Here is a 6,628-nt window from a genome sequence, read left to right as displayed (position 1 = left end):
ACAAAATAATTTTTGAGGTGACATGCTACCAACATAATCTTGATCATCATATTTGTAAAAGCATCTGTAAGCTGAGATCATAGCACTCTAAACATAAGCATGATAGATATAATTCTAACAATGAAACTTAGCAACCATGTTGCAACATGAAAGGTAACACAAACAAAAGATCATGAATAATAATGCACTTGAAAGTTATATGTTTGTTTCGAGCATAAAGAAAACATAGCAAAGTGGTATTTCGTTTGTCCTTAAGATTGGGGCAAAACATAAATGCCAGGACACCTTCAAAGTTCAAGTGGATGACTGGAACAAATAATTTGAGAGCAAGTAATAACACATCATGAATCAATCAATAATAAATTTTGGGACTATGCACATTATACTCAGAATGACAATTGTGCTCTCTTAATTGGTGCATAAAGTAAGAAGATGAAGACTCAACATAAAAGTAAAAGAAAAGGCCCTCCGGAGAGGGAAGCATGGATTACTCATGTGCTAGAGCTTTTAGAGATTTTTGAAATCAATAGGATTGTAAAACAAGCTTTTGGGAGGTGCATCATTCGTCAACAAATGCTAGCAGATAGCCCAATACTTCTCATGTTGGACAAGTTTTGAGGAACGGCTCCCAAAGTGGAGACGATCGCATCCCCTTAGTCTCCTTTGTTTATCACTATTCTAATTTCTCATGAACAAAGCGTGAAGGAGGTTTTGTTTGTTGAAATTATCTTTTACGAGCTGGGCGCACTCATGCTAGTCCCTCCTCGTATTAGGGGTTCGCAGATTAGACATGCAAACCCAAGATAAAGCTTGTCAAGTATGAGAAGATCATGAATTATCTACTACTTCCTCATGAGCTAAAACAGAGGCACAAAACAGGAATAATTTTGAAAGTTTAAAAGGTAGCACATGAGAAATTTACTTGGAGTGGCGGTTAAATACCACATGTAGGTAGGTATGGTGGACACATTTGGCAAACTTTCGGTTTTGGGAGTTGGATGCACTAGTAGAGCTCATACTCAGTACAGGTGGGGGCTAGCAAAAGACTGAGAGCGACAAATTAAGAGAACAATAATGGCCATAATCGTGCATAGCGACAAAAACATCATTAATCAAAGCATAAATGGTATTACAAGTCAAAAACTAAATGATCATAGAGGCTATAAGTGACTGATTTTGTAGTCATAACATGGTGTGAGCATGCGCCAAGTCAACCCAAATGAAGTAGTAAAGGAGAATACCACAATATTATGCTTCGATATGATAAAAACAACACATGATTCTTTCAATGGCACATTAAGCACTCTCCGCTATTTGAGACAAGTCATGCTACATAAATAAATACTAAGCATATAATTAATATAATATCTAACATGACATGTTAAAGTCTAAGCCACAGTCTAAACGAGCTTCCTATTGCACCACTATAAGCATGAAATATTTTACTCTTCTCCAACACCAATCAACTTTCTTGAAACAACTCTCATAGATAATATGAATTAAAGACCAGAGAGATAATCATATATAACTGAAGAAAACTAACAAGCTCGAAACAAAATATGAGTGGAAAACAAGAGCTAAACGCAGTACTAGCAAAAAGTGAACACTCACAAAACAATAAGAGGGAAAACTGGAGTGTTCTAAGCAATTAAAACGGAGTGTGTCTCTATCCAAACTAATATGCTGGGATCCAACCATTTATTACAGCAAATAAAACTAAACAAACTGAGAAGTAAAGAGCGGGACACTCCACGCATAGCACATAACATATGAAGTGATAAAAATATAGTATGGAGAAGGACGAACCGATGATTGTTGATGGAGAAGAGGATGCACGGGGGCATCCCCAAGCTTAGACGCTTGAGTCTCCTTGAATATTTCTTGGGGTGCATGGGGGCATGCCCAAGCTTGAGCACTTGACACTCCTGGATCTTCTTTCATCATCTTCCATCGCATACTTGAAAACTTCCTTCATACAAAACTCATCATAAGCTGATTAAAGTGGTTAGTGCCCATAATAAAATAATTTCTTATCTACTGGAAATAAAGATTTTCAGGATTAGCTACTATTTCTCAAGATTTCCAAAAGGTTTTTGCAAAGAAAAAGCAAGCTTAAGATTTCTAAAACAATGAAAACGCAAAACATGGCAGAATCTGGGAAAACAGACCAGCAGGTAGTAAATAATTTTTTTCGGGCGCTTGTGCAACTCAAATAAAAAAACTCAGAACAGATGCCAGAAAGTCAATTATATAGAGAATACTGTAAAAAACATTCAGATCAAAAAGATGATCTGGTGAGTTTTGGCGAATTTTCCCGTCAAGAAGACATCATCTGTTTCTGGACAGCATGTCACAACTTTTGAACTTTCTTGCAATCGGAGGCTAAAACTTGGCACAAAGCTTAAAAATAAATATACAATGATGTTGCTACAGTAGTAACACACATAAAGACCACTAAAAACTGAAAGTAAAAACTCAAAGTAAAGATAACATGGGTTGTTTCCCTAGAGCTCTTTTTTATGGTCATAACGATAGACTTAAGATTTTAATGATGCTCTCGTAGGAATAAGAGTTGTAGAACAAAAGAGAGAATCAAAAAGCAAATACCAAACACATTTAAGTCTAAAAAGCTTCCTATGCATAGGAATATTGCAATATAATAATTCATTGAAGCAAAAAAGCAATAAGCATAGGGAAGCAAAACAAGTGCAACTTCAAAACCTTCAACATAAAGAGAGGGAACTTGATATAATTGAAATATCTATAAGCATATGTTCCCTTCTCATAATAATTTTCAGTGGGATCATTAATAAACTCAACAATATAACTATCACATAAGGTATTATTTCCATGATCCAAAAGCATAAAAGTATCATTACTCTTCTTATAAGAAAAATCTTTCTTATTAGGAATAGTGAGAGTAAAGCAATCATTATCATCATGGTAATCATCATATTTAGGAAGCATAGTATCATCAAAGCAAATTTTCTCCTCAAAAGTTGGGGGACTAAAATATCATGTTCATCAAACCCGTCATCCCCAATCTTAGAGCTTTCCATGTCGTTAGCAATATTGATATTTAAAGAAAGCATACTAACAACATTGCCACCATCATAATTGTTATGCAAATAATAAAGTTCCATATGTTTTTTAATTTCCTCCTCAAACACTTCATGTCCTAGTTCAAGATAAAGTTTATAAAGATCTCCCATATTTTTGTTGTTTTCCATTAAGCCTAACTAGTAAAATAAAAACAAGAAACAAAAAGATATAATTGCAAGATCTAAAGATATACCTTCAAGCACTCACCTCCTCGGCAACGGCGCCAAAAATTGCTTGATGTGTACGCCCGCTTCTATTCTTGTAAACTATGTTGGGCCTCCAAGCGTAGAGGTTTGTAGGACAGCAGCAATTTCCCTCAAGTGGATGACCTAAGGTTTATCGAACTCACGGAAGTAGAGGTTGAAGATGGTCTCTCTCAAGCAACCCTGCAATTAAGATACAAGAAGTCTCTTGTGTCCCCAACACACCTAATACTATTGTCAGTTGTATAGGTGCACTAGCTCGGCGAAGAGATGTTAAAAGGCAAGTGATATGGATGGTAAAACAAGGTATTGTAAATCTGAAATAAAAATGGCAGCAAGCAAACATGAAACAAAACTGAAATTAAACGGTGTTCAATGGTGGAAAACAAGGCCTAGGCTTCATACTTTCACTAGTGGCAACTCCCAACAACATTAACATAGTCTAATCACATGATATTTCCACTAAAACATGCAATGGGGACGTACTCGGAGGTCATTCCTTTGTAATCAAGAGTGAAAGGAAGTGGATGTCGCCTAGAGGGGGGTGAATAGGCGCTTTAAAATAATTAAGGTTTAGGCTTGAACAAATGCGGAATAAAACTAACGTTTAATAGGTCAAGCGCAAAACCTACAAACAACTAGGCTCACCTATGTGCACCAACAACTTATGCTAAGCAAGATAAACAACTAAGTGATAGCAAGATATATTACAATAAACAATATGTCTATCACAAAGTAAAGTGCATAAGTAAAGGGTTCGGGTAAGAGATAACCGAGGCACGGGGAGACGATGATGTATCCCGAAGTTCACACCCTTGCGGATGCTAATCTCCGTTAGAGTGGTGTGGAGGCACAATGCTCCCCAAGATGCCACTAAGGCCACCGTAATCTCCTCACGCCCTCGCACAATGCAAGATGTCGTGATTCCACTACGGGACCCTTGAGGGCGGTCACCGAACCCGTACAAATGGAAAACCTTGGGGGCGGTCACCGAACCCGTACACGTGGCAACCCTTGGGGGCGGTTACCGGTACCCGTACAAATTGCTCGGGCTATCTCCACAACCTAATTGGAGGCCCCGACACTTGCCCGGAGCTTCACACCACAATGATTGAGCTCCGAGACACCACCAAGATTCTAGTATGCCAAAGCATCCACGAAGAACATATCTAGGGTACTAAGTACCAAAGGTAGTAAGCTTCTCAACTTCTCACTTCCACGTATCACCGTGGAGAACTCAAACCGATGCAACTAATGCAATGGCAAGAACACACGAAGTGGTCAAGTCCCTCACACTCAAATCCCTCCACAACAACAAAAGCTATGGAGAAATATGAGAGGAAGCACAAGGAGCTCACAAAGAACTCCAAGATCTAGATCCAAGGGGTTCCCCTCACATAGAGGAGAAAGTGATTGGTGGAGATGTGGATCTAGATCTCCTCTCTCTTTTCCATCAAGAACAAGCAAGAATCATTGGAGGGATTGAGAGTTAGCAAGCTCTAAGAATGTCAACAATGGAGGTAGAACAAGATCTCAACGGATAGATAAGGCCAAGGGGGAAGAAGACCCCCTTTATATAGTGGGGGAAGGAATCAGACCGTTACCCCCACTTACAGCCCGAGCCCAGCGGTACTAACGCTGGCTCCAGCAGTACTACCGCTGACCCTCCGGCGGTACTACCGCTGAGCCCATGGTAGCGCAAAGATACTACCGGGCCAACCACCGCCAAGAAAGTCTTCGCAAAAATGTCCGACGCAGTACAACCGCAAAGATGACGGTACTAAAAACTTGGAGCGGTACTACCGCTGGCCAGGGGCGGTACTACCGCTGGGACAGCGGTACTACCGCCAGCTCTAGCGGTACTACCGCTAGGTCCAGCGGTACTACCGCTAGGTCCAGCGGTACTACCGCTCGCCACTGAAACAGCCATAACTTTCGCATACGAGCTCCGAATCGAGCAAACCCAAGCTTGTTGGATTCAGGACGACAAGACCTATCCAAACAGCTATGAAAATCTTAAGACCATGCAGATATGAAAATGCCAATGATATAGAGATGTGAGTCCTCTATGAATGAAGAATTGGCAAAAACTCCAACATCGAAAACATCATAGTAGATGCATATGGACTCCATTTTTGGATGAACTCGAGCTTGTCACGAAGATGACCATAAGCTCTAAAACTCACAAAGAGAAACACCAAACAAGAACCAAGAAGTATGATGCAAGGATGCAAATGGTTTGAGCTCTCAACGAACGATACGATCAAGCTACTCACTTGAGAGCCGCCCTTGATAGTACAACAATCTATCCTAAACAGAAAACCTATCAAGGGCAAACCTATACCTTGCACCTCGTCCTCTTGAGCTAGATGATGATGATCTTGGCTTCCTCAAGATGGACCACCTTTCTTGATTGTGTTGGCTTGATGAAGACTAGTTGATTGCTCCCCCATACTCACTATGGGTCAGCCACTCTTCAGCATATCTTCACAAGCCCATTGCCACCACAATGGACGGCAAGCTTCAAGCATGATATCTTCGTGTTGATCCACTTGAACTTGCACATCGCAATCTTGATGACGATCACAACTTGACGTCATACTTCATGGGTTGTATGAGGTCTTCCCTTTGACGCAAGCCCATGGAAACACACCTAACCCCCACATAGAACTCTCACGAAGACCATGGGTTAGTACACAAACACGTAATGGACAATGCTTACCATACCATGGGATCACTTGATCCCTCTGGGTACATCTTGTACGCTTTGTGTGTTGATCATCTTGATTTACTCTTTGTCTGAGATCTTGATAAACCATGTGTCTCTATGACCATACTTTGGATAATACCTTGAATACCATCTTGGTCATCATATAAACTCCTTGAACCCAACAGATGGACTTCAAGAAGTGCATATGGACAAATCCTATAAATGTAACTTAAGGCAACCATTAGTCCATAGGACTTGTCATCAATTACCAAAACCACATATGGAGATATATGATCTAACAAAGAGAGGACGAGAATTATGTAGGGCTACAAGATCACACCTCGGAGTTCGTAGTTCTCATCTATGGATTTCCCAATGTCATCGCGGCCATCTAAAGAGAGTACCACAATCACCAGAACATATCTAAAGGATAGTCAAACACAAGCACCAAGAGACTCTCAATCTTCAATAGATTCACAAAAGAGGAAATCACTCATGAAAATATTTATCTAATCCATGTCCAATAGACCGTTGTCATCATGGTCTCGGAGATTATACTAGATAAGATCAAGTGAGTGCATCAATCCAATACATAGAAGAAGGGGAAACATCA

This window comes from Hordeum vulgare, chromosome 2H (genome assembly GCF_904849725.1).
Source record: "Hordeum vulgare subsp. vulgare chromosome 2H, MorexV3_pseudomolecules_assembly, whole genome shotgun sequence".
In the NCBI taxonomy this organism is placed as follows: domain Eukaryota; kingdom Viridiplantae; phylum Streptophyta; class Magnoliopsida; order Poales; family Poaceae; genus Hordeum; species Hordeum vulgare.
This window is presented reverse-complemented; position numbering follows the sequence as displayed.